The 27942-nt window shown below is 43.6% G+C and overlaps 1 protein-coding gene and 1 long non-coding RNA gene across 6 annotated transcripts in view; both read left to right on the forward strand.

Annotated features, from left to right (window-relative positions):
* Positions 1 to 27942, forward strand: part of BLACAT1 (BLACAT1 overlapping LEMD1 locus) — an 82024-nt gene that overhangs the window by 43616 nt on the left and 10466 nt on the right. Inside the window, exons 1-3 of one of the 5 annotated variants that reach the window (XM_083444648.1) lie at positions 9335 to 9626; positions 25088 to 25143; positions 25628 to 27939. The exons of 3 other annotated variants lie outside the window; for them this stretch is intronic. The gene's annotated coding sequence lies outside the window, so the exon portion shown is untranslated. Of the gene's footprint in view, positions 1 to 9334; positions 9627 to 25087; positions 25144 to 25627; positions 27940 to 27942 lie in introns of those variants that run through there. One more of the 5 variants, XM_083444649.1, reaches the window with a different exon arrangement.
* LOC310679430 lies at positions 3596 to 5383 on the forward strand. The gene is made up of 2 exons (XR_014512254.1): positions 3596 to 4088; positions 5145 to 5383. It is a non-coding gene; the product is annotated as an uncharacterized lncRNA (long non-coding RNA).

The following is a 27942-nucleotide window of genomic DNA, read 5'->3' on the forward strand; positions in this document are numbered from 1 at the left end:
TGGTTGTATATATGTTATATATATAAGTTGCTCAGAGTGGCTGGGCCAACCTAGTAAGATGTGTGGGGTATAAATAGTAAAATAATCATTATGGAATGGGACGTCCCTATTTTTATCAGAGAAATATTGGAGCGTATGCCTTTGGTCTGAATTTAATATAAGGACATGATCCTGCTGGATCAGACCAATAGCCCATCTTATTTTTGGTCTTTGTGGAAGCCTCCCAGAGTGGCTGGGGAAACCCAGACAGAGGGGCGGGGTACAAATAATAAATAATAATAATAATAATAATAATAATAATTATTATTATTATTATTATTATTATTATTATTATTATTATTATTTAGCATCCTCTTCTCATGGGAGCCAAACAGATTCTTGTGGGAAACCTGCACACAAGAGAACTCTCCCCTTTTGTGGTTTCTAGAAACTGGTATAGCAATACTTGGATTTGGGTAGGAGACGCTGTTTTGGATTTTATGAAATGGGACAGACAATGTACTGGGAATAGCACCTCCTGCCTATTTGCAAGCTTCTGCACCTCAAAATTACATAAACGTTTCCAATGTTTACAACCTCAAAGTGATTCTTATTCTTTAGCCTGGATTTCCCACTGCTTGAGGAAGGGAAACCATCTTTAGAAAGTATATACCTCCCTAAAACGACTTGATGGGAAAGTAATATGGATAGTCAACAATACCACTATTCTATACCACTTTTCAATGTACAGAATGCTTTTCTTTTCTTATCTCACCACTCTGTTATGAATCTGTCACATGAACCTTGCAAACCACTTTGCTTGTCAATGAATAATTCAGCTTTGTCAGCCAAAAAGTGGGCATCCCTCCTAAAATAAACAATCTCAGCTGGTTTTCTTCCAATAATAATTCACAGCCTAATGTTTTGATTCAGATCTGTGATGGTGAAATGTGACATTATTATGCTACTGTACTGCAGAATGGAGCGCAGTGGTTCGATAGATCCACTTTATCTTTTGTCAAGTTAGACAGGAGATTCACTGTTGTCTAGGGTCTGTCTGTACTACATTTTTATGATGGATTAGTTATTACTTGAGGAAGGGCTGTCGCTCGGTGGCAGAGTACATGCTTTGCATGCAGAAGGTCCCCAGTATCAGCAGGTATGACTAGGAAAGATTGCTGCCTGAAACCCTGCCATACGGTAGACAATATTGAACTAGACGGACCAACGGTTGACGTGGCATGTGCTAAGATTATGAAAGATTGTGCGAGGGCATATTATCTTCAGTTGCTGACCTTTCTCCAGGGCCTTCACAAAACTTAGATTTCAAGTAATGCCATCTGTATATCTTGAAGTGAGTAAACAGTAGGAGCAAAAGCCTTTTGGGATGTAATCATATTGGGCATATAATTCACTATTTGCTATTCTGTCCCTTATGTGACCGCAGCAACATGACAAGTATTTCTTTATTTCTGTGTAGACTGACGTGATAATGACGGTACTATACAGATGTACCACAATGCATAAGGAGGAAATTTCGTGTCCTCCAATAATAATAATAATAATAATAATAATAATAATAATAATAATAATAAAATAATTTTTCTTTTTCTCCTCTTGCCCTTGCCCTTTTTTTGTTATTGCCTTCCTTCTGGGTCTGTCCTGGTTAACATATCCTTTCACCTAGTTTTCCTCTTGGTTGGAAGATTTCAGTTTCAGCTTTATTTATATAGATCTGGTTTGCTTAGCACAAATGAGCACGTTCCTTTGCTGAAGACCACAGCTGCTGCACTTCTCCCCTGGTCCTGGGGCTGGTTTGGCTCTTAGTGTTACTTTCAAAGCTGGGCCAGTGGTTTGTCTCACTCCAGACAATCTGCAAGCCACCATCAGTGTTTGTTCTTGGGTTATCACTTGTGCTTTGTCTGGGAGGACACAAACCATGAGTTTGGGTTCAGATGTAATGCTAAGCCAAACCATGGTTTAACCCTGGGTAGTGAGGCAGCAGCAGGACTGGGGGAGAAGTGCTAAGGGGAACCGGTTAAGGGGAATGTTGGGGATGAAGAGTGGACATGGCAACATTGCAGCTCCTCTTATTTACAGCATTTCTGCACCACAGTGGAAAGTTCTGCTTAATTTTTTTTTAATCAATAAAATGTTAATAATAGCAACAAAATCAAATATTTTCCCACAGTATTGGGTTAAAACATAACAATCAATTATTTGTAAATAACCAGATTTATATTACCTATATGCTGCCAAGAAACCATGCATCCTTTTTAAAAATATGAATTCTGTTAATGGTTTTAACTGAATTGGCTTAATTGTGTGCTAATTATGTTGGACATTGCTTTTCTTTATAATAGATGTTTAACAAATATTGTAAATCTGCATTATATCTTGCTGTTTGCTAGTCGGTTGAGGTTTCGTCTTTGGTTAGATGCAATAAAGCACATATCAAAACTGACTCGGTCCAAGACAGCCTCCTCGGTTTCATGTCTCCTAGCTTTTGGAGACTAACGTGTTAACTTGCGCTTCCTTGATGTGGTGCTGTAGAAATTTTTCTTCATCCACCTCCCATGCTTTAAAAATTGTTCTGAACATTGGTTTTAGATTCCCCCCACCCACCTTGATTATGTTTTGTGCAGCTGCATTAATTAGACCCCAATTGTGAGCACCACGAGAGATTTAAATATAAAAGAAAAAGAAGCATGTGACAATACATTTTGCTGTGTAGCTGCATTCCCCCCTTCCATTTCTTTGTCTTAAATATATTCTGTGTTTAATTGGTTAAATATATTCTTTGTTTAATGCTTAATTTCCCAGATGTTGGGACTCAAGCCTCATTCGAAAACTGTGATCCCTTTTCTTTAATCCTAGATGAGAAAGCGTTGCCTATGATGATTCGGAGGGTGGAGGGAGGTGAATATGGCCTGCCCTTTCCCACAGTGGGTCCTGTCTGAACACTGGCACTGAAAACCAGTGAGCCCAGGAGGGACGGGTTATGACACAGTGGCACATTTCCGGATAGGGCTGGAAGAGGGCTGGGGTATATTTTTCTCTAAGGAGCTCAAGACCTGATTCTCTCCCTCCTCCTTTAATCCCCACAGCAATCCTGTGAGGTAGGTTTGGCTGCAAGGCACCGAGTGGTCCAAGGTCAACTGATGAGTTTCATGGCCGAGTGGGGATTTGAACCCGGGTCTCTCAGCTCCTAGTCGAACACTTTAACCACTGCACCACTCTGGTTCTCAATCAATGTTGACAATGCTGAGCTAGATGGACCCAACAGTCCACCGTATAGAGCAGCTTCTTGTGTTCCTATTTTCCTATCCCCTTTTGCTCCCAACTCATTATGTACTTCAAGCTCAGCCTTTTATCGTAAGAAGAGAATACAGGCAGATTCCTCCCCTCCCTTCTAAATAGATCTCCCTCCCCCCCCCATCCTTTTCTTCTGAAGCTCAGGGAGCTCTACAGCCAGAGGAAAGAGCTCTGGTGGGTGGCTTGTGATGTGGGCCCAGTACGACTGTCAGTTGCGTTGCCAGGAGTTCTTTTCCTTCCTTGGCATGTACTGTTTAACCTGCCTCTGGATGGTAACAAGGGTCTCATCAGAAGCTCAAGAATGTGTGTAGTCATGGTAAACAATGAGCTCTCAGAGGGGACAGAGCTGGGAGAAGAATGGGCATTCTGTCACACTCCCTGCAATCTCTCAGCTCCTTGGAGACCAGGCGTAACCTGTGGAATGAAAGCACCTGAGAGGCTGGAGGTGGAGAGAGCAAAGGGAGGAGGCAGCTGGGGACTAAATTAACTGGTGCCTCGCAATATTAGGGGCACACAATAGGACATCTCCTACGACTTGAGTGTTAGAAACTAGAAACTCACACCCCCAGCCGCCATGGAACAAAACTGCTGGGGGCTCACGATTGAAGGCCTCACAAAAGCCTTATTATGTCAGAGACTCAGAGCACGTATATAATCTGTGAGATTTTTGATGTCCAGTTTTACACACAGTTTTGCTATTTTATATCCCAGCCCTTCAAAAGGAGGCAGTGAAAGCTTGTGGATGCCCTAAACCTAAAGGCTGATAAATCACCCGGGCAGTTTTCAAAGCACAGGTACTTTAAGTTCATAGGGGTAGGCCAGCCGGATATTTCAAATTTACAGGGAGCTGCCTTATACCAAGATAGACCACTGGTCCATCTAACTTAGTACTGTCTACACTGGCTGGCAGCAGCTCTCCAGGATATCAGGCAGGAGTCCTTTCCAACCCTAACTGGAGATGCCATGGGTTGAACCTGTGGTCTTTATCAAGAAAAACATGTGCTCTACCACTGAGCTATGGCCCTTGCATAAACAAGTGAGATTGCCAGTGTGATGCAATTTTACTTTTCTTTTTTAGCAGACAGGAATTATAGCCAAATTCCCCTAAAGGGCATCTTCATTGCATCCTGAGAATAAAGCTTGGTAGCGTGTCCTCCTCTGACAGCCAGAATAGTGGATAGCAAGCTATTAAAAAAGTAGGATTTCTATTTCTCCTAATTTTCATGCTGTTTTAGACAATAGAAAACAGTCCAGCTCAAAGGTCCATCCAGCTTAATTATAATCTTCTGTACTGAGAAGGTAACTGGGAAAATGGGTAAGAGCCTTTCTCTTCTCCGTCTTTCAGTTGCAGATGTATGTTAGGAAAAAGCAATGGAATAAATATGCAGAGAATGCTGCAGCTGAAGTTGCATTGCAAAAACATCATCTCCAAAGACAGATTTTATTCCATTCTTTTTTTGGACTATGCACTATTCTCCTCCTCAGACTAGCCAAGTTTTATTTAATGCTCCCACTTGAGATTTGATACGGATGTTTTGACTAGGGGATACGCAAGATTTCTCTGGTTCACTCAAAAAATGCCTTGAGCTTTTGAAATGTTCAAGCTGAATGCCGGGGGGGGGGGAGCCCCTGAGGTCTCTTCAAGCATTTAACTTTGAACACTTGAAAAGCCCAATATCCTGCTGCTCCGCCACCCATTCTGCCAGTCCTCCCACCCATGGGTGTCCATGGGTGTGGAGAGAAGACAAGGAGACAGTGGTTGCCCCCTCCCAGATCTCAGGACTCTTCCTCATCGACTGAAATGGGGAAATCAGCAAATACCTTTAACCTTTTTTCTTTCTTTTTTACAGAATTGGTCAACATTAGCAGGCATGGCAAGGCCTTTAGAGATCATCTTATGAGATCATGTCTGTCAAATTCTACACAACTAGATACAAAGTTTGTTTGTTTGTGTGTGTGTGTCTGTGAGACACCTTGACAAAGTTTGAGGCTTTTTAAAAAAAGAGAGAATAAAAGAAATGACTGTAACTTTTTTAATGAATCAGATGAAATGGTTTCAGTAATGGAATAAACAACCTGGGTACAGAAAGTTTCAGTACGTGACATTTTAGAACTGTGTATCATCATTCTTGCCACCATCCATTTTCTTCACTGCCACCACCAAGGGACTAAGGCTGCAGCCCTATGCCAGCTTACCTAGGAGTAAGCCTAGATGAACTTAATGGGCCTTCCTTCTGAGTAGGCATGTACTGTATAGGAATGTGCTATGAGGAGCAGCATTGGGATCCTGCAAGATCTGCATTTCATGTTTATCTTGCAAGTCTATCCAACTGAATCATGAAAAAGTTTTCAGGCAGACACCAGAATTGTGAAAGGTTGTCCTCAACTTAGATCTGTGAACTTCATGGAAAGTGGATTAGTGCCAGCTATTCACAGAGTTTAGTTCTGATGACATAAGCTAGGTACTTTCCAAGCATTTTCTAGGAATAAGAGAATTTTTAAACGGGGCTAATTTAGCCTAGCAATGAGTAGTCTTTCTAGACTACTCAATGTTACCAAAATCCCCTCTCCTCAAACAGGTTTCTTATTTCCATAGCTGAAGTTGTGGGGAAGACATTATGGACTCCCAGCCTTCCTTGCCTAACCTGATTCTTTGGGCACATTAATGGTATATTTTCCATTGTGGGACTTAATCTTCTTGGCCAGGCTGAAGTGGTGGCAGCATTTCCAGCTTTCACAGTGCAATGCTGTCTACATGTAAGTGCATAGGCTTTTCTTAGAGCACATTGACTACAAGCATCAGTTAAAGGTGTATTGGTGGTTCAGTGGTAGAATTCTTGACTGCCATTCGGGAGGCCCAGGCTTCATTCTTGGTCAATGCAACTCCCATTTGAGCGACCCTAAACTGGCACAGTGTGTCGGTGGATCTGGCTATTAACCAGAAGTTTGGCAGTTTGAGCCCACCCAGGGACAGCTATGGGCAGGGAGTTAGACTAGATGACCATTGAGGTCCCTTCCAATACTACAGTTCTTTGATTCTGTGCTCCTAAGATCACTGAAATAAATGGGCTTGGATGCACCTGATTGTATGTTGAACTGAGACGTCTAGGTCAACAGAGTTAATGGAGGAATTAAGTGTTGTGGCTGGTAGGAGTGGGAGGTTTGGAAGACACATTCTTAACTACATTCTCCTCCAGTTCTGAAGTTCCCCTGTGGGATATCTTAAAAGCTGTGTGCAAAAATAAAAAGTGTGTGCCCAAGCAATCCAAATCCTGCACCAAGAAAAACTGAATGCGTTTAGGGTGCAGTGGGCCCAAACCTGTGGACCTTCTTAGAATCATAGAATCATAGAATCATAGAGTTGGAAGAGACCACAAGGGTCATCGAGTCCAACCCCCTGCCAAGCAGGAAACACCATCAGAGCACTCCTGACATATGGTTGTCAAGCCTCTGCTTAAAGACCTCCAAAGAAGGAGACTCCACCACACTCCTTGGCAGCAAATTCCACTGTCGAACAGCTCTTACTGTCAGGAAGTTCTTCCTAATGTTTAGGTGGAATCTTCTTTCTTGTAGTTTGTATCCATTGCTCCGTGTCCGCTTCTCTGGAGCAGCAGAAAACAACCTTTCTCCCTCCTCTATGTGACATCCTTTTATATATTTGAACATGGCTATCATATCACCCCTTAACCTCCTCTTCTCCAGGCTAAACATGCCCAGCTCCCTTAGCCGATCCTCATAAGGCATTGTTTCCAGGCCCTTCCATGCAGGGAAGTTCCTTGCTGAACTTCAGACCCATGACTAAGACCTGCTTGTTCCAGCAGGCATGTTAACGTAGTGTTCAGTTTTATGAGAAGTTTTCATTATTCTATTATTTACCGTAATTCTCTGTATGTTCTATTTTTATGTACCCTGCTTAGAAATGTGAATGATTAAGTGGTATATAAACATCATAAATAAATACAATATCTTACCTTTCTGCCAAGGAATTCAAGGTGGCCTGCATGGTGTTCTTCCCCTTCTTGTTTTGTCATCATAACAACCTTGTGAGGCAGAACTAAAGAGATCAGGGTTCAAATGCCATGCTCCGTCCCACAGCCTAACCTACCTCACAGGTGTGCTGTCAGGATAAATGCTCTCTTTGAACTTTCTGTTTACTATTTTAAAGCACATTTTATACCATCCTTCCTCCAAGGACCTCATGGAATTGTTCTTTCCTAACCTTATTTCAGAGGGATGCAAGTGGCACTGTGGTCTAAACCGCTGAGCCTCTTGGGCTCACGGATCAGAAGGTGAGCTCCCATTGCTCAGTCCCAGCTCCTGCCAACCTAGCTGTTCGAAAGCACGCGAAAAAGTGCAAGTAGATAAATAGGTACTGCTCCGGTGGGAAGGTGAACAGCGTTTCCATGCGCTGCTCTGGTTTTGGTGTTCCGTTGAGCCAGAAGTGGCTTAGTCATGCTAGCCACATGACCCGGAAAAACTGTCTGCAGACAAACACCAGCTCCCTCGGCCTGTAAAGCGAGATGAGCGCCACAACCCCAGAGTCTTTCGTGACTGGACTTAACGGTCAGGGGTCCTTTACCTTTACCTTTTACCTACCCTTATTGCATCCTTACAACAATCCTGTTAGGTAGATTAGGTTGGGAGACAGTGACTGGTCCAAGGTCATCCAACGGACAATCCAGATGACAATCTAGCCACTAAACCAGCCTTACCCAACCTAGTGCCTACCAGATGTTTAGATGGGACTACAACTCCCATAACCCCAGGCCAGCATAGCCAATGGTCAGCATAGCCAAAATGGTCAGGGATGGTGGGAGTTGTAGTCCAACAACATCTGGAAGGCACTAGAGGTTGGGGGAGACTTCACTGCACCATACTAGCTCTTCGTTTTTCTTTTCTGCACTGGAAATAAGACAGTGTCGGAGGGTCCCAGAAGAACAGAATAACTTTACAATTCTGAGGGACTTGCCTGCACTTGGTCAATGGAAAACATAAATGTGTTCTCAATCATTGACAATACGCTGATCTAAGCTATTAAGGCATTTGTTATCAGTGGGGGGAAATTCTGGTAGCTGTTGGAGGCTAGCTCTGCTTCTTGGGTCCCATAATCCAGAAACCACATCCTCTTAAGATATATCTCCCCACAATGCCTCTACCCCCCCCAAAAAAAGTTTTTTGTGATAAAGGAGCCACAACAGAGGATCTTCGCAAGGCAGGAGTTTAAAAAGCACATTCAGTACCAGAAGATCTAGGCATCCAGTCAAATATTTCCTTTGTTTGCCCCTTGTCCAGCTGCCAGTAAAGCCCTTTTGGAAAAAAGAAACGCATCCACCAGCTTCAATGTTCTCAGGATGCTAAGCCAGGACTGAATGGATTTTGCAAGGTGCTTAGTCACAGCAAGGGGGAAAAAGCTCATAATAAAAGAGGGCTCTAAGGCATAGCGGAATATTGATGCTGTCACTTCAATGGTTGGGCGAGTGATAAAAGGCAGGGATAAGTGTCTGTATCTCATCCTTGAAAATCTCGAGGCTGGGAAGGCGCTGCCTGTTTGGGGCAGGGAGAGGCTGTAGGGCAGGGAAACAGCTGTGACCAGACAGGGATGGGTGAGCCCTTTCTGCCATGCCTCCACAGAGGAGGAGAGGCCTTCCAAAACAGGGGAAGCTGGGGAGGGGTGGAGGGGAGCTTACACCCCAGGTTCTTGGCTGCAGCAGCTTAGCAGGAGGGACATGACTAATACACATCCCACTGGGGGAGTTAGATCAAAGGCAGTGAAGTAGATACAAGAGGTTTCTGCTTCACAGGATCTGGTTAAATAGAGCCTTTGTTACCAGGGCCCTCCAGAGTCAGGAATGGAGAAATACCTGATCTCTCCCAGCCTCCCCCCACCCGGCCGCCTCCACCACCGCCAAGAGCCTTGATGCGGAATCAGTTCAAGTATGAAGCACAACAGTAGCTGCTTGGCTACTGCTGGAGGAACCTAGAGGGAGGGGAGAGGAGGGGGGAAATGACGGGAAGGGAGGGGTCCGGGGCTTCACACACACACACAAAATGAGTCAGGTTTAGTTGGACACACAGCTCAGATTTCCGAAGCTGGAGTGGAAAGCAGCGTGCTCAGGGCTAGCCACCAGCTGGATTGCTTGGGTGCTTACAAGCGGGACCATCTTTTCCTGAAGCTTTGATGGGAGGTCTAGGAAGGACAAAGCCTGGCCTGGCTTCTTGTCACCAGCTTGAGGGCTTGATGCTGCTACCTGGTGCTGTCCTTAAGGCCTGCATACTTCCCACCTGCCTGCCTTGGCACCCTCTCCGCTGCCAGGGGGTTTTATCTGCTGAAGGTGAGATCATCTGCGTCTAGTGGTCAGACCAGAGACTTCAGAATAAGTCTCAGGTTCGGTCCTTTTAATTTGGAGAGGGGTGTGCATGTTGTATGTGCAGCATGGCGACGAATGGTTTGGCAGCAGGGGGGAAGTGGAGGTGGTGGGGAAAGGTGTGAGCGCTTAGAGAGCACCAGGTTCGAGATCACTCTGGTTCGTTTATGCCTTGACCCGCTGTATCTACCCTGACTTGCAACTGCACAGCCAATACATGGGGGGTGAAGTGTGGCAAAAGAGCTGGAGGGTTTGTCGGCTATCTGTGTACGTTTAGGTGCAGAGCGTGCACCTATTCTTTTATTCTTTTTCACACAAAATATTTCTATACTGCCTTTCATTCGAAATCGCAAGGCGGTTTACAGTAAAAAGAATAAGAACAAATAAATATTAAAATTATGATACAAACTAAAACAGCGGCCGACAGACCAGGGAAGGAATAAAATTAAGAAATACAACCAACTGGTACAAATGACCAGCAAACATCAGAGAAATTAACTGAGTTTTTAGCAAGTGCGAAAAGGCCTTTAGAGGGGAGATGGGTCCATAGAGAAGACTAATCTGTGCTAGTGATTGAACATAGAGTTGTAGGTCATTTGAAGCTAATCTGGAATAAAAGGCTATGACTTTTGGTGCTTTCACAAATGATGCTAAGATGACTTTTTGTGCATTGAACAATCTGCATTTCCCACTAAATCCAGTGGTCTTTATTCACAGGCAAGTATAAATACTGTTTGTAGTTTAAGGTTTTGAACACTTACTTGGGACTAAGCTCCAAGGAACTTAGCAGGACTTTCTTCTGAGCAAGCATATATGATTGTACTGTTAGCATGGGATGTCCTGTTGTGTTTAATGGTGCCAACGTGCCATATTTAATATATGAGCTCAGTCAAAGCAGGTTTTTAAATTTGGTTTATAGTGGGAAATCCAAAAATGTTCAAGCATCACTTGTGAAACTGGCCTTTATGTATGCATTGCTGAAATTCCCTTCAGGCTGTATCTATGCATGTACAATTGTTTGTCTGAAAGGGGGTACACTTGATGACTTGTACAGCCAACTGTTGAGTACACAGACTGCACACCCAATGAACATTATATTACATGAGAATAACTGTGAGCATACAGCTCAGCTATTTGTGTACACAGGTACACATATAGTACCCTTAATGAAGGTAATGCTTGAACACCCCTACTGAGAAGGCAGGAGGAGCAGAATGGGAGGCCTCCATTTTTTCTTCTGTACAACCATAATGCAGAATACTGCCATCTTTGACTATGCAGGTCGTAAAGTAAAGGAGCCATTTCCACTGCCATACTTGCTCCTGGTGGTTGCATGGCTGGTAGCAGTGATATCATCAGGATAGGTCTCTGGGGCAGAAGTCCAGGACACCATGAATCAGAATGAACAAGAGAGGAGGACCCAAAACACTGTGGGCTTAGCTACTCACATTTTATTTTATTTTATTTTTTAAGTAAGGGATATAACACACACCACCATTTAAAAGAGAGCAGTCCCCCTAAATACATAAAGTTCAGAGTCTAAAATTACCTAAATGCACTATGAGCTGGTAGAAGTGGGAAGTTTCCAGACAGCTTGCATGACTCCTCTGGAAAACAGGAGCTGTACTCTATGGTTCATTCCCATGACCTTTTAGTGGGGGGAAATATATCGTACATATAGCATATTATGCATGTCCTGAGGACACCACATAAGGCCACTGCCCATACAAAAGCAGCTAGACATGTAGCTTTCCGGCCTGTGTAAAAGGAGAGAATAAAGTTAACAGATATTGCAGTGAAATGGAAGGTGCATATATAAGACAGAGGTCCTCTTAGCAGCTGTTGGAATTATGATTGGACATAGAGTTTGAAACACAGAGCATGCACAGAGGATTGCAGCTTTGTACTGACTGATTTATAGGACATTGTCCATGATACATGACCTTATAAAAGCATAAGGTGAGGGCACTCCCAGCTGTGTCTCCTGTGATCGACACAACCAAACCACCCTAATTTCTGTGCTTAAATGAACCATGAACTAATCAAAGTTTTAAAACAAAATTTTAAACATGAAAGGGTATTTTGTGTTACGTTCGTTCATGATCAAGTCAGCTTTTTTTAGCACTATGGAGTGAGCTAGTAAGAAGCACCCACTGCAGCTGTGAAAGGTATGCATATTTATTTATTTATTTCCCTATCCTCCACCAAAGAGATCAAGGCACTGTACATAGTTTTCACACACACACACACACACACACACACACACACACAGAGAGAGAGAGAGAGAGAGAGAGAGAGAGAGAGAGAGAGTTCTCACAACAATCCTATAAGGTAGGTCAGACTGAGAGACAGTAACTGACCTAAAATCAACTTTGGCTGAGCTTGATGGCTGAATGGGGATTTGAATCCAGGTCTCTCTTAAGCAAAACACTTCATTTACCACATCATACTGGCTGTCATGTATTTGTGATGGGTGTTTATGGATGATGGGGATCATTCATCTGAGCTTGCCTAGATTTTGCAGCAGGTCGTGCACTGGACATCTTCCCAGCACACACAGACACACACACACAGACACACACACACACACAATGCTGCTTATTGCTCTCATAGAAGTAATGACTCTCCTATAAATACACATATATACATACTTTTGCTGGCTTTGGAAGGGAATAGTTAGGTCAGAATTGAGAGCCCATGTGCTTCGATAGCCAATAATGTTAGGCAAAGTCATACCAGATGTTCCACATTGTAGGATGCAAGGTTCACTGCCAAGACAGACAGACAGACAGACAGACAGAGAGCGCGCTAGCTTTCTGAGGTTGCTTGAAAATAGCAGTTTCAGAAGTCTTGGGGGGAAAAGATGGGTGTGGAAGTTCTTCCTCTACCAGCCATCCTCCTGTCTTGGTTAAGTTAGTAAATAAGCACTGTTGTTGAGCAAGCATGAGTCAGAGCAGTGTTTGTACAGAGAGAAAAGTAAAAGGCAGAGAGCCAAACCTTCAGCTGGCCAAACTCATGTAAGTTCATTGATTTCCACAGGCGCTCGGCAGATTTAGCCCACAAATCCCATCTTGAGCACAAGGTGCAGACACATTCATTAAAGAGCAGGAACTGTTCCCATCTGTAGGAAGGAGCACTGGGGAGATTTTGTTCTTCTCTAATTAAAGCATTTTCCTTATTCCAAGAGCCCTTCTTTCTTTTTGTAGTTTCCCCGGCCTCAGCACCGAGAGAGGTTCCTTTGAAAAGGCAGCTGAGGAGAGAGACCATCCACCTGAAACGCGGGAGGCGGAAATCGTACACTCAGTGCAACTCTCTTTATCCCTTTTGTCTGGGAACTACAAAAAGAGAGAGAGAGTCTTGTTTTGTACACCTTTCAGAGCTCCACAGGCTGGCATTCATTCATTTCGGGCCATTTTCATGAGTGATGCTTAAATCAGGTCTCACATTTCTTGTGTCTGTAAATGGAATTAAAACCTACATTGACTGGAAAATGTACATTTGGTTTAAAAGAAGCATTTCCCTCTCCCTTTCTGACTTGCAGAACATTCACAGAGGACACATTTCAGGCTGAAAGGCAGCATTGCATATTTGTGCAAACACTCAAGTTGTGGGCTTGTATTCAAAGTTGCATTTTTCTTATATGCCTGCTGCCTGCCATGCCTACAAAGGGGCATTTGAAATGCATGCTTATGGGAAAATGCTGGAAAATAATTCACTGCTGAAAGAATAGCAAGTGGCTTCTCTTTCACTGATGTATTATCTTTCCGTATCTTACAGAAAATTGCCAGCAGTTGTGCGCCTCTGCATGAGCCTCTGAGCATCATACACATAAAACCTATAGTTGTGAGCATAGGGAGTGCATATCTGAAATTGGCCTTGCTTGCCTCACCGTGTCTTGTAGGAAAAATACAAACGCAGAACAGTTGGGCTACAGTAAATTTTCAAACTCAATTTGGCATATCCTGATTTCAGTGTGCAGCATGGTGCAATGTTACTCAAATGTAGCCAGCTGTGACTGGTTTGGGGGCTATTTGTCACATAATACTTTGAGAGCTGGCTTTTTCAGAGGCTTGGCAATTCCTCTTCCCTTTGTGTCATGGTTAGCAAACAGTTCCCTTGCAGTGATGTTTCATGAAAGGGGCAACGATTGAGCAAATTATACATGTTTATAGTGCAAATGTTTTAAATGTAAGCTTTTGAATTCTTAAGAGAGATTTTTGAATTGAATTGGAGAATCTGAGGCGAATACAAAAAGATTTGAAGGTTGATTTCAAATTTAATTCATCCAGTGAAAATATCTGGGCTCAATCCTAGAGACTTGCACTATATGATCTTTGTCAAATCCATTTTACTTCTCTTCTTTCAGGAGAGCTTGGAGTGCATCATTATTTTCAGAAGTTCTTCAAAGTACATCCAGTTTCCCAAGTGTCTAGCAGTGTCAACATGCTCTGCTGATCCTTTAGCCAAATCCTAGCAGTGCTGGATACTTTTATATGGGCTGTGCTATCTGGCTCCACATGTGTCTGGGGGGCTTGCTGGAGCAATCAGGAACTTGTGGATTTCACTTTTGAATTTATTGAGACTCATTCTAAGATATCCCCTGCTCTGCAAAAGCAGGATGAGGCCACTAAAAGCTTATCTCAAGAGATGAGCACAAATAGACAAAGGAAATTTCATTAGGGCTGAGCTTAGAGTAGACTGGAAACTATCAAAGTGGATCAATTACTGAGGACATGACTAGCCAAGGTAGCATTTCCTGGAATGCCTCTGTAATGTGGAACATTGGAGACACAGTCAAGGTGGCCCCTTTTCTTCCCCGTCTTTTGTATTTTTCTAAAGTCGTTCCGCTTATCCTCCTTAAGCCCTCTGCTGTGGTCTATGGCTTTTTATTCCTATGTGATTGCTTTTCATAACTCATGTAGGGCTAAAAGCCATGGGCTACACAGAGGAATAATCCACTTTCTTGGGCACCTCAGCAAAGCTGTGTGAAATACAGATTCCTTAATGCTATCCCTCCTTCATTTAATAAAACCAAACATCCATATTTATTTTGTAACCAACGGTGAATGAAAAAGAGGCTAGGGTATAGCGAGACTTAGCTGGGTGAATGTGGAAAGGAATACATAGCAAATGAATGTACAGAGGTGAAGGGACTGGCCTCTATACTTCTGTGCTTCTTCTCTCCATCCAGAGGTCAGAACAGCCACTGCAGTGCTCAGGGCACAGCTCAGTTGTTGTGAGATGTTTCCTTTCTTAAGAAAAACACACACCAAACCTCTGCTTTCAAACCCAGGGCCCAAAGATTCCATTGCCTCGCAAAAAGCCCATCATAATAAATGCTCTGAGCAGAATGCAGAGCCATTTCCATGAAAGATACACCGAGTGATGGTAGTTAACTAGGCGTGCCGAGAGCAGCTACCAGGTAATTAGAGACACTTTCTCACAGTCAGGTTCCACAGGTGTCCCAGCCAACAGCTGAGGGAAGCTAAGAAATCGAAAAGTTTGACTTTTCAGCCCACAGCACAGTTACAATGGTTTTTAGACCAGCACTCCAGAAGACATGGATTTGCTGCCACTAGGGAATCTGCAAATGAAGACTGCTTCCTTTTAAAAGTGCATACCAGCCGCATAAAAAGCCCTCCTCCTTAATATGTATGTGGTGCCAAACTCATGGGTACAAACATACATGTGGAGTTCTGATTTCTGATGACACTCTCACAGCACAGCTTAAGAAGGATTGTTGCTTTTAAGCATACTCTGCCAAAAAGGCAATCAGTTGAATTTTGATAGCATATTGTTGGAGAGAGCCACTTCACAGGCACATTTGGAGAGCCTGATATATCCAAATCTGGGCATTTTAGCATGGTCTTATCAGCTTCTCAACTGGCTTCCCTAGCTGTGCCTTTGGCAGCCGTTGGGTGTCCAAACACCAGCAGGTGATAATATTTATCTACATGCTGTTATATATATATATATATAAAATCACCTGCTGATTGCTGCAGACAGGAGCAGCCGATAACACTTTCCTCCAGGCTATGAAAAGTTCCACCTGCTAATTTTTTCAGATCAAGCAGCTAATGAAAGCAAATGTGACAGACCAAGCCAGTTTGGGGTTTTCTGGTCAGTTGGCAATCCAGCTGTGGTTAGTGCCTCTGAGAAGCACATGTTGCTGTAGCAAGGAGCTACATTTTACTTGCTGTAAACAGCTGCCAGTTTTATCTCTGAATGACTGGGTAGCTGTGTATTTGTGCATGGATAGGTTATTTTGAAAAGTGGGTGGATGGAGGTCTTCCTCCACCTCCTACTCCTTTATATCTAGGCGTATGATATCTGAGACTTCTTTCTAACACGACCACCCTAGAAAATGCGCCTCTGCTCCTATGGCAGACACTCCCTTTGTGTGCTGCAGTGCCAACTGCAAAGGTCATACCACACACCTGCTTTTCTGATTGTATTTCTCGTAGCGGTGAATGAAGGGGACTTGGATGGCCAGTGCCTAATTAACTAGCAATAATAGGAAAAGGGATGGAGGGGGATAAAGAACCCATTTAACCAGCTTCTTTGTTGCAAACCAAAATGTTTTCTTGTGCTGGGAAAGTAATGAGCAAAATCCCCTTTGCCTTTAGCCGAGCCTGAATTGGAACAAAACCCCTATGGAATGTACAGGCCTGTTTTCGCTTTTTCCGCCCCCCAATTGTATCTCTTAATGATCAGGGCAGCTGCATCGGGGGCCCAGGAGCTTTTGAAGGCCAGACTTTTAAATGGTCAACATTACTGAAAAGGATTGAGGAGCAGCTCTTCTCAAACCCTCAACCTTCCCTGTGTGGTGCTTGCTCACTTCTGCTACTTTCTGATCCCCAAGGTAGTTCATCTGGAAGAGGTAGCCAGTACAGTCCATTAAAATGATGATGATGATGATAGAATCCATAGGGACAGTAATCCTTTTACGAGGATCAAAGGGGCACTTCCAGACTGAATCCTATCCCAAAAGAATGGCAACCACATACCAGCAAATTCAGGTTGTGTAATGAAAGCTGGTTTAGAGCTCTTGTGGAACAAACCTGCTTCCCCAAAAGACTCTGCAGTAAGGGAAGGGATGGGGAAATGCAGTGGAAAGTGTGTGGCTAACTTTTGCTTTGCCGCAATGTCATCGAGCCTCTCCACAAACCAATCAGAATGAATGCTCAACAACTAGGTTATCTAGAAGTACCCTAGAACTCTGTACAGTATGTATTCTGGGGCTTGACAGCTGGCTAGGAAAATGCCCCACTTGGCCAACTCTTATGTCTTTAAAGACAGCTAGCTGAGTAAAAATCAGCAGGTGAAGCTTTTCATGACCATCAGATACGTGTTATTGGTGTTTCATGTCTGCTGATGAAGGTGCTGTTAAATGCACAGGAGCAGTGGCCAGTAAATAAGTAGCAATCCTGGCTGGAACAGAGAAGAAAGGAAGTTCTTCTCCTTGGGGTGGGAGTGGGGGAATATATTAGCTGAATCTGTGTCTAGCACTAAGCAGGACTCACAAAACCCTTGTAAAGCAGACAATGAACTAAACTGATAATCTGGTGATCTCTGTAACAGCCAAGCGAGATATTGATTTTAGAAACAACATGCTAAGCATACAGGGACAATAGAATTGGAATTGAGCAGTGTTGCTGAGTGGTTGCAGGACTGCATATAGTTCCACCTTAGACAGCCCCGTCTCAGATGGCAGAAGGTCTGGACTGCATATTCTAATTGCTTGTAATTGGGATGCTTCTCCTGCTAATCTAAAAGACAGGGATAATTTGTTTCTCTCTTTAATTAAATATTGAGCGCCCAACATCCTTTTTTATATTCCAGACACAGGAGACAGGCAATTGTTTGTAAGAGCAAATTTTTATATTCGTATATCAACAGATTCAAGAAACAGTAAGTGAGGTTGTCCACAATAAATATTCGTTTGTTTAGCAGAGAGGCTCTGAACAAATTTATCACCAAGTTTTTGTAATGTAGGTTAGATCTTTGTCCCTCACACTTTGTGTCGCTCTTCTTTATGCTATTGATTTTCCTTTTAGCAAAGCAGATACCAAAAGCAGCGCTCTGTTCTCCCATCGGACGGCAAGGACGGCAAGAGAAAGCGTTTCGTTTTGTGTAGGGCTTTATCAATAGGATGGATAAATTAGTGGGACAATGTCATCTAATGGTTGAAATTATAGGGGGAAAGGGAGGGGGACCTTAATGGAATACGTGAGCCATTGCCCCGACTCTGCCAAATTGTACCCAAACCATAAGTATATAAAAAAGTCCGGCTGGATCAGATCCAGATACAATATAGTCCAGCATTCTCATAGCTGGCACAAGGCTTTAGGGGCCCCTGCATGGTGTTGCTGGAGGGGCCTCTCATTCCCTCACAGCCACGACTGCACAGTATTTTTCTGCAGTGGTAGCCCGCCATCTTCCCCACTGGGCGCTCAGATGGTGTTTTAGCAGTAAGTGGCAATGCCACAGTTGAAAGGGGGGGGGTGAAGCTCAGCTGAGAAAAAGAGCTTAAAGCAGCAAAATGAGGCAGGGTGGGCTTAACTTAAGGTTACCAGACATCCCTGTTTCCCAGGGACAGTCCCCAGATTTACAAATCAGTCCCCATACAAAATCCATTGAAGTTGAAAAGTGTCCCCGGATTCACTGAAAGAAATCTGGTAACCGTAGCTTAACTCCCTGTTTGAAGGTGCTCTCATTGGTCTGTATATTGACCCTTCCACCAAGGCTGGACCTGGGCAGCTTGCTGCTTGAACCCCACCCCCCTTGCAGGCACAACATGCTGTTGCCTCCTTCTCTGTGGGTGCTCCACACCACCGCCTCTTCTGTATGTGTGTGGTGGCAAGCAGCATGTTCCTTGGGCCCAGATCTGCCACCTGAGGTGGCCACCACCCTTCGCGTCATGGGAGGGCCAGTTGTGCCTCTCACTGGTGCCTTATAAGCCATATGAATGAGCACATGTATAATTAGCAAGTCTGCTTGGGCCTCTATGGAAGAACTGGTCTAGTGAAGCTAAAAAATGAACCAGGGGAGTCCCCACATTTAGTGTCTCCTCCAATTGGGGTCCTGTCTCACAACCTGTATACAGTGGTACCTCAGGTTAAGAACTTAATTTGTTCTGGAGGTCCGTTCTTAACCTGAAACTGTTCTTAAACTGAGGTACCACTTCTGCTAATGGGGCCTTCCGCTGCCGCCATGCGATTTCTGTTCTCATCCTGAGGTAAGGTTCTTAACCCGAGGTACTATTTCTGGGTTAGCGGAGTCTGTAATCTGAAGCGTCTGTAACCTGAAGCATCTGTAACCCGAGGTACCACTGTACTGGACATTGTTCTCGAAATCTCTCAGGAAAGCAGGGCTAGAAGAAGAAGAAGAAGAAGAGTTTGGATTTGATATCCTGCCTTTCACTCCCTTTAAGGAGTCTCAAAGCGGCTCACATTCTCCTTTCCCTTCCTCCCCCACAACAAACACTCTGTGAGGTGAGTGGGGCTGAGAGACTTCAAAGAAGTGTGACTGGCCCAAGGTCACCCAGCAGCTGCATGTGGAGGAGCGGAGACGCGAACCCGGTTCCCCAGATTACAAGACTACCGCTCTCAACCACTACACCATACTGGCTCTCTCTCTAGGGAACCTTTATTTTCCGACAAGGGTTGCATTCCCTTGGGCAGGGGTGAGTGGCCACCCCAGCTGGAACAGAAGGACTCCACAACACAACATGGTGTTGCCGGGCCCACTTTGTTATTTATTACAGACTCCCTCCCCCCCCACTTATGCACAATTGACTTGTGCACGACAGCATAACATGCACAAACACCGGGGAATAATTAAATAATTCAATTCAAACCAGGGAATGGTGGGTGAGAGCTGGAGAGTCCTCGTGGCTCGTGAGGAGACCCTCCCCAGAGCCCAAAGAGGATATTAGTGAAGGCGGAGGAAGTCTTGAAGAGACTGGAGGTGCAGCGGACCTTTGTTTAAGCTGCTCAGCCTTCCTTCTAACAGCTGACATGCGGGGCAGCATTGTCGTCGTCAATTTCCCACACATCCTCCAGCCTCCTTCAATTCTAGTTGTGGATATTTTTGGATATGGCATTTTTGGTATGGATGGAAGAGAGAGTGGCAGAGAGGGCATTTGGAAAGTACTCCTTTACATGATTTCACTTATGCTCGCAGAGGCCCCAAAACGTAACTCCTGCATAAGTATTAAAGATACAGGAGCCCTGCTCCTACAGGAAACCTAATCACAATAGTGATGTACTTTGCTGCTTAACACAGAAGCAGATGTCTGTTGTTTGAAAATGTAGCTAGTAGATACACTACATTAACCAACTTCCTTATGCTCAGCAATATCTCAAGCATGTCAGGCTTTTATTTTTACCTCCTTGGAGCTGACAGTTAACAACTGTGCTGTCCCTAGTTGTAACTAATGATACACTGGATTTTTTTTCTTGTGTGTGTGTGTGTGTGTTTTTTAAGCGATCTGGCCAAATTGTTGCAGGTGGCTGTGTACATTGGCCTGTTGGCTAACATACAATCTGGATTGCCCTGCCTCGTTCTTACGCAACTGGGGCAAGCAGGTGTGTCCAAATGGAGATTGTTCTCTGCAAATGATTTACTCAGCTCTGTCTCTTTTTGGCAAGTGAGACGAGAGAATTCTGGTTGTGTTGAACCATAGCTGGGTGGGTCGAACCCTCCCCACCCTCCCTTTCAGTTAGTTAGAAAATGGGTTATTAAGTAACAGGCTACCCCACTGGTGCTGACTCAGGCTGAAACTAATGAACACCCTGGCTGGCCATTTGAAATTTATTGCACCTATTAATTACAACCATTAGCTGCAGCCAGTGAAATTTTTATAATGAGGACCCTTGCGACTTTGCTTTCCTAGCAGCAAATTAACTGTGTGTATATGAAGGCTGAGGGGGGTTGGGGTTGGGATTGGAATCAATGGGATCAGCATACTTTACAGAAGCAATGTTTTAATTAGTGGTTCTCTGCAAACACTGCAACCTGAAACGCCAGCTGTAGAGGCACCATTATTTCCTTTTAAAGAGCCAGTGCTTCCCTTTGCTAATTGAGTTTATTTCTTTTTAAGGCTTTTTTTAAAAATGCAAGAGGTGGGTGGTATGTCCTTTTGTGATGTGTGTGTGTATTTCTTAGGCTGGTGGTTAATACAAGAAGGCCAGGAAAAGAATGGGAAATAGAAATTAAGAATAGGAGGGTCGGGGAAGGGGAAAAAATGTTAGCACTGTAGCCTTCCTTGAAGGAGCTCAGAGCAGTATATGTAGGAGTTATCTCATGTTATCATCGCAATGATCCAGAGAGGCAAAATTAGACTGAGAGGGTCTCCCCCATTGATCTAACCCACAAACCACTATCCCTGCAAGCGTGCCCAGACACAAAAGGAAGCCAGGCTCCTGTACCTTGAAGACTTGTTGAGAAGAGGGGATTTCAACAGGTGTAGCTTTTATTGCTACACCTGTTGAATTTCCCTCTTCTACACACATGTTTAAAGTGCAGGAGCCTGGCTTCCTTTTGTGGTTGGACCCACTCGCCCTGACACGGATAGTACATTGTTCTATTCTCTGCTCCCTATTTCAGACTGAATAGAATCAAGGTGGTTTAGTTGTGAGAGCTTTTGTTAGTGGATACCTGAGAGGCTGGTTCTCCTGCGTCACAAATATTTATTTATTATCTGCCCTTCACCAAAAGGTCCTAGGGTGAGTTACATGGCAATCAAACAATAAAACGTGATACATAAATAACCAGCAGACTAAAATAGCAACTAATAAAATTGCTCCTATTATTGCACCGAATAGGGAATTTATTTTTCTTTACTGCTTTTCCATTTAAATGTACTCAAAACAGCTCACATCAGGGATGGGGTAGGGAAAGCAAATCAGTACAATTTCATCTCAGGCAAGTTGCAGCTGGCAATAATAATGATGATGAGGAGGAGGATAATAAATTGCATGTAGGTATCTTAACAGGGACGCGGGTGGCACTGTGGGTTAAAGCCTCAGCGCCTAGGGCTTGCCGATCAAGAGGTCGGCGGTTCGAATCCCCGCGGCGGGGTGCGCTCCCGCTGTTCGGTCCCAGCGCCTGCCAACCTAGCAGTTCGAAAGCACTCTCGGGTGCAAGTAGATAAATAGGGACCGCTTACTAGCGGGAAGGTAAACGGCGTTTCCGTGTGCGGCTCTGGCTCGCCAGAGCAGCGATGTCACGCTGGCCACGTGACCCGGAAGTGTCTTCGGACAGCGCTGGCCCTCGGCCTCTTTGAGTGAGATGGGCGCACAACCCTAGAGTCTGTCAAGACTGGCCCGTACGGGCAGGGGTACCTTTACCTTTACTATCTTAACTTTGTATAGGGACACGGGTGGCGCTGTGGGTTAAACCACAGAGTCTAGGAGCTGCCAATCAGAAGGTCGGCGGTTCGAATCCCCACAACGGGGTGAGCTCCCGTTGCTCAGTCCCTGCTCCTGCCAACCTAGCAGTTCAAAAGCACGTCAAAGTGCAAGTAGATAAATAGGTACTTCCCGGCGGGAAGGTAAGCGGTGTTTCCGTGCACTACTGTGGTTCACCAGAAGCGGCTTAGTCATGCTGGCCACATGACCCGGATGCTGTACACTGGCTCCCTTGGCCAATAAAGGGAGATGAGTGCTGCAACCCCAGAGTCGGCCACAACTGGACCTAATGGTCAGGGGTCCCTTTACCTTTACCTTAACTTTGTGTACTTTTTATTATGAGTAGCCATCTAAGGGAGCACATGCTCTTTCTTGCAGTAGAATCTACCACAGTTCTAGAGGTGCCTAACATCTCACTATCACTTGACTTTCTTGGCTAATATTTAACAACTGAGTCCTGGAGGAGGTGCTGTATCTCAGTGGCAGACCACATATTTTTCATGCCCAAAGTCCCGAGTTTCTGTTTCCTCCAGGTAAGGCTGGGCGAAATTCCTGATGGAAATCCTGGAGAATCAGTATAGACAATGCCTTTCAGAATAGACAAGGCTGAGCTAGACAGACCCAATAGTCTGACTCAGTGTAAGACCTATTTTGTCTGCAATTTTCTTGGTCAAATGTTGATACAGCTAAAGTTTATTTTGTGTTTCCTTTATTGCTTGGCAGTTCAAACATGCAGGTTTATAGACCCAGTTCACATGCCACGTTAAACCATGCAAGTGAGGAAACAAGCCCATGGTTCTATGTAGGCTTATCATTTCCTTCTCTCCAAACAAACCCTCAGCCCAGGTTTGCACATTGTGACAATCCTGACTCTGGCTTGTGAAGAGCAGGACAGGAACAAAAGTGTATGTGCTCATTAAATTATTCTTTATTTTAAATGGTGGTATAATGTTATGTACCAACAACATCATATTCCTGGTTTTTTTAAATGGCATCCAGGCATAGAGATTCACCCTTAAATTATACAGGCCTGCAATCACCTGATACAAAACAATCATTTCTGTGGTTGAAGATTTGATGGCTGGCTAGTCTAATCCTTGCAGGGTAGATCTTAGAGAGATGGATGCATTCCTGTGATCAGGACTAAATATGTGGTCATGACATCATCCTCTGCCTGTATGACTGTTACCCATGATTTGGTCAAAGCAGGCTCCTTTGAAGGAGTCCATTTATATTCTAATGTTTGCTCCTGCACTTTTCCTGGACACATATTAGATATGCCCTAAGAAGGCATACTCCAAGAGAAGAATAGTTCCCTTACCAATATACATTTTTTGTGTCGGTGGTCGAAACGGGAATTAAAAATCAGTCCATTTCCTTGCTCTTTCCATGGGACAATTTCCCTCTAATTCCTTGTGTAGGGCTTTAACAAACTGGATCTCCTCCTTTCCTCGTGGCTGGGAGAATGTGTGAAAATGGATAAAGATTTCCAATTTCAGCAGCAGGGCCCTAACTGTTAAGAAGAGCAAAAACCTGGTGAAATCGGTAATTGTTGGTCTAAGGAATTGGTTCTGTCCAGCTGGTTCAGAAAGACATTTATTAGAGCTCAGGGAAAGTGACATTATTAAAGTGAGCATGCTGATTTCAGACAGCTCCCAATTCATCACTCTGACAGTGACAAACACAGTCTGAGGTTAAGCAAATGACTAAAGAGAATTCTTTGGCTTTACATTTTTAATGCTCACCACATTTTTTTGGCTGCAGAGGGTTCTATTCAAAGGATCCTCTCCCTTGAATAGAAAGGGCAGAACAGGGCCATGAAACATGCTTGGATTTTGCAAATCAAGTAGGGCATCTGTCACTCCACTAGCGCTAGTTCATTTATTTTTTAATTATTCCTCACTCCTTAAAAGATCCCTTTTCTCCATTTTCAAGAAGAACAGGAGCATTTGACTCAGCTGTGCTGCCTCTGTTCTTCCAGGCTCGTTCATCATTGTCTGCCCCCTGAATGGAAAGTGGAGGGTCAGTTTTAAAAGGCTCCATGCTACAAGCTTTCCTAAATACATCAATAGCTCCCTAATGGAATTGGGGCTCTTGTCATTCAGACCACCCAGGTCTTCCAGCAAGCAAATGTACCTCAGGTACTTTGGTATACTCCATCCCATTAGCAGGCAATCTCATGTAAGCAGATTATTGTCTTTGCCACGGCTTCCCTTTCGACAGTAACATGATGTTGGACTACTGTAAGGAGCTCTACATGGGGCTGATCTTGAAGACATTTCCAAAACTTCAATTGGTCCAGAAAGTTGCCACTAGGATGTTAGCAGGGATTGGAAGATTGGTGCATATAACTTGGGTGGGATGCTTTTAATGTATTTCTCTTTTCTTATGGCTTTGGGTTGCCTTGGACAAGATAAACGACTAATCATATATATATCATATACAGTATATATATATATAATTGTGTATCAACTACACTTATTAACAATTCAAGGTGCAGCCTAGGAACTTTAAAGCCTCAAATCACCTGATGCCAGAGTATCTTCAGATTTGCCACTTCTTGTGAGAACTTTCCCAAGAATTCCACTGCACTGTAGCGTAGCAGGTGGACACAAAAGAGAGGTCCATCAGGTGTGGTGCTCAGGTTGAGGAGCAGCTTACTTACAAAGGTTCACCTGAGCAATCCATTGGCCCCAATGAGTGGCAATGAAGGCAATTCATCTAAGTACATTTAATTACCTTGACCTCTCATATGTATGTTTCTAATCTTATGATATTTATAGTTCGATTTTTTTATTGATTACTTTTTTAGCGAGTTGCCTTGTGTAGAGAGTGACAAATTTGTCCATTTTGTGTTGTTCAGTTTTTCATTTTTCTCATTTTGAGTCCAGTTCATCACATTTCCACATTAGGCTATGTACAATCCTTTTGATCTTAATCTATTTTTTTAAAAAAAAGAACCATGGCAATATATATATATTTTTAAAAAATAATTATTTTCTATATGTCATAGAGTTGAAAGGGTGACCAGAAGGTGATCCAATCCACCCACCTGCTCCAAAACAGGAGCTGTAAGTTTTTTTATTTTTATTTTTTGTTTTTTGTTTCTAATGCTGTAACACACCCTGGAGGGAGGGGGGAGGGAGGGAGGGAATAAATAATTTTTTTAAAAAAAGTCTCTTCATCCAACCTACTCTCTCACACCAGATCACAGTGTTCTACTAGCACTATTTAATGAGCCTATGAAGAAAATAGTTTTAGATGCTCAGGTAAAAGTGGAAAGCCACATTAAGCTGGGGAAAGCAAATGCATAAAATAAAAATACTTTTCCTCTTTCAAATGCAAAAGCAGCAGGGCATCTACCCTGAATACTTAGTTGAAAAATATATTAACTTTGGAAACCAAAGCTTCCGAAATTATTTAGCAGGATACATTAGCATTGAGCCCAGTGGAAGCAATTTGTTTGCATCATTTACGTGCCAGCCAGTTCTGATGAGTTGTGCTCTCTTATGACACTTGATACACATGTACTTTAAATTATATATTTATTAACAGCAGGTGCGTATTGTAGGCCATGGACAACTTGAAAACCACCACAGCCCTTCAGACTGTCAAATAAGGAGATGAAGACCAGATGGAGAGTGCCTGATATTGCAGGTGCAAACATGACATTTTCAAGTATTTTTACTTTTGTTTTTTAAAAAATAAGATCTTATGCCCTCTTTTAAACAGCGTTATGATTTGCAGACATTTATGGTAAAAGAAGTTTTGAAACCATTTCAGAGCACAATAAAAAACAGTATGTGACACACTTTCTTCCTGAGTGTACACATGGTATTTAAATATACTTTTCCTTATGCTATGTATTCAAAATGTGCAATAAAAAACTTAAGAAAATAAAGAAAATGGCTTAAAAACTGTGATTTTTCTGGTGATTTGTGATGTTTGGCATTCCTTTTATTCCTCTACTTTGCTTTTAGCAATTGTTTTTTGTTTTTAACATGAAAACCTGAGGGCGGGGGGAAATATAAACACAGAAGCTGAAAATTTAAGGATGTCCATAGAAAGTGGATTTCCTTTTTCCTGTTTCCTTTGCCTTCCTTTAATGGAATCTGGTGTCGACTAAGGTATTCTAACACTTTCTGACAATGCCATTTACCTAGAGAGGGTTGACAGCAAAATTGCAGGCTGAAAGCAAAGAATGAGTTCACTTTTGTGGCTGCATAACTAGCCTTGCAACAGCTTCATTTGGTAGAACTGGCTCTCTCCTGGCCATTACCTCCGAAAACTCTTTTGCACGCATGCAGTATAAGCAGCTGAGAGAGGCACAGAGCTGGCGGTCTGCTCACAAACCTTGCAGACAGGAAGACTCATTAAGGAGTCCCTGGTCATTGCTTTGTGAGTCTCAGAGGAAGTATCGGGGCCTTATTTAAACTAGGTGTCTGGCAGACAGGTATACCAAAACCTGTCAAATGAAACTGGGGGTGGGGGTGGTGAGCGTGCAGCTGAATAAGTGAGTTCAATGGGAGGTGTGCATTTGTCTTGCTTATCTGCACAGGGACTGCTTTGTGCTGAAGGCAGGGCCTGTCACTGCAAAGACAAGGTCAGGCTGAAACAGAAAGGATAAAGCGAGCCTCCTCTGGTTCCCAGGTTACAGGATGGGAGGGATGCAATTTTTATTGCCATGTGGAACTGACTGTTCTGAGGTGCTGAAGGGTTATTTAATGAATGCCGAGCGGCTGTGTTTGAAGTTAGAAGGTCAGTCAAATATTCCCTGTAACCTTGGAGGGCTTAATCATGCCCTGAGTGCTAGCCGAGCTATTGAAGAGCAACCATCGCAAACCGGGGGATTTTGGCTCTCGCCTTTTCTTTTTCATCTGGCTGAGGTAATTCGCAGATTGGAATGCTGTGATTCGGTGGGGGCAGGAGTGCGAATGGTGGCGGGGGGGGGGGGTGGCAGGAGAAGAAAAAAGTCATTTGGACTCCGTATGTTTGATTTTACTTCACAAGCTTTGTGCAAAGAAAAGAATTGTTAGGGCTTTGCTGGTGTCTCTATGATCCCCAACGAGAAGTTCCGGCCCTAGACATCTTTTCATCTTAAGATGAAACCTCATTTTAAAAACAACATCGCAGAGATGGAGTGAGGGAAATGACTGGTGCCCACATTGCTTCACATTGCTCTGCAATAAGGACAACCTCAAAAGCTGTCGCTTAGTTCATATTCTTCGTGGTTAAGTTGGCCTCCAAGCTGTTGCTTAACGTTGATTCATGATCATGCCTTTTGCTTGCCTGGATGGAGGATTGAGAGTTGGGAGTGGGGGGAATGCTGTGTTATTTTTCTAGAAAAAGAGGTGTCAGAACTGACTATGAACAGCCTCCCTTGTTCTCTTATAATGGCAATGGTACCCACCTGAGAGATGCCAGGACTGAGTTCCACCAAGTTCCAGCTGAAAAATAGCCCAGGGGGATGTACGTGTATGTCAAATTTAGCCTCCTTTACAAAGGTAACCTTTACACTCATTGCTCCACCTATCTTTTGAGGTGAAGTTATTGTTTTATTAACTGGTTTCATTGCATCTTTTATTTGAGTGTGACCTGCCTTGAGATAGTTTGCGAGAAAGGCTGGGATATAAAACGTGTGAATGAAGCGATGAATGAGTCAATGCGTACCAAATTCATGATAGCAATTCTTCATGCCCAATGTGGGGCTCAAACCTACAGTGATGAAGCTGTACTCTGCCGCCTCAGCTAGCCATGCTGGTGTAGGAAAGGTGAACGATTAGAACATCCATACATTACTGATGCCAAATGGAAGCCAGAAGTGGATGAGTGGCTTTGCAGCAACAACCATACCACAAAGATAACATGTG

Source organism: Podarcis tiliguerta (assembly GCF_965153285.1).
Source record: "Podarcis tiliguerta genome assembly, chromosome: 6".
NCBI classification, from domain to species: domain Eukaryota; kingdom Metazoa; phylum Chordata; class Lepidosauria; order Squamata; family Lacertidae; genus Podarcis; species Podarcis tiliguerta.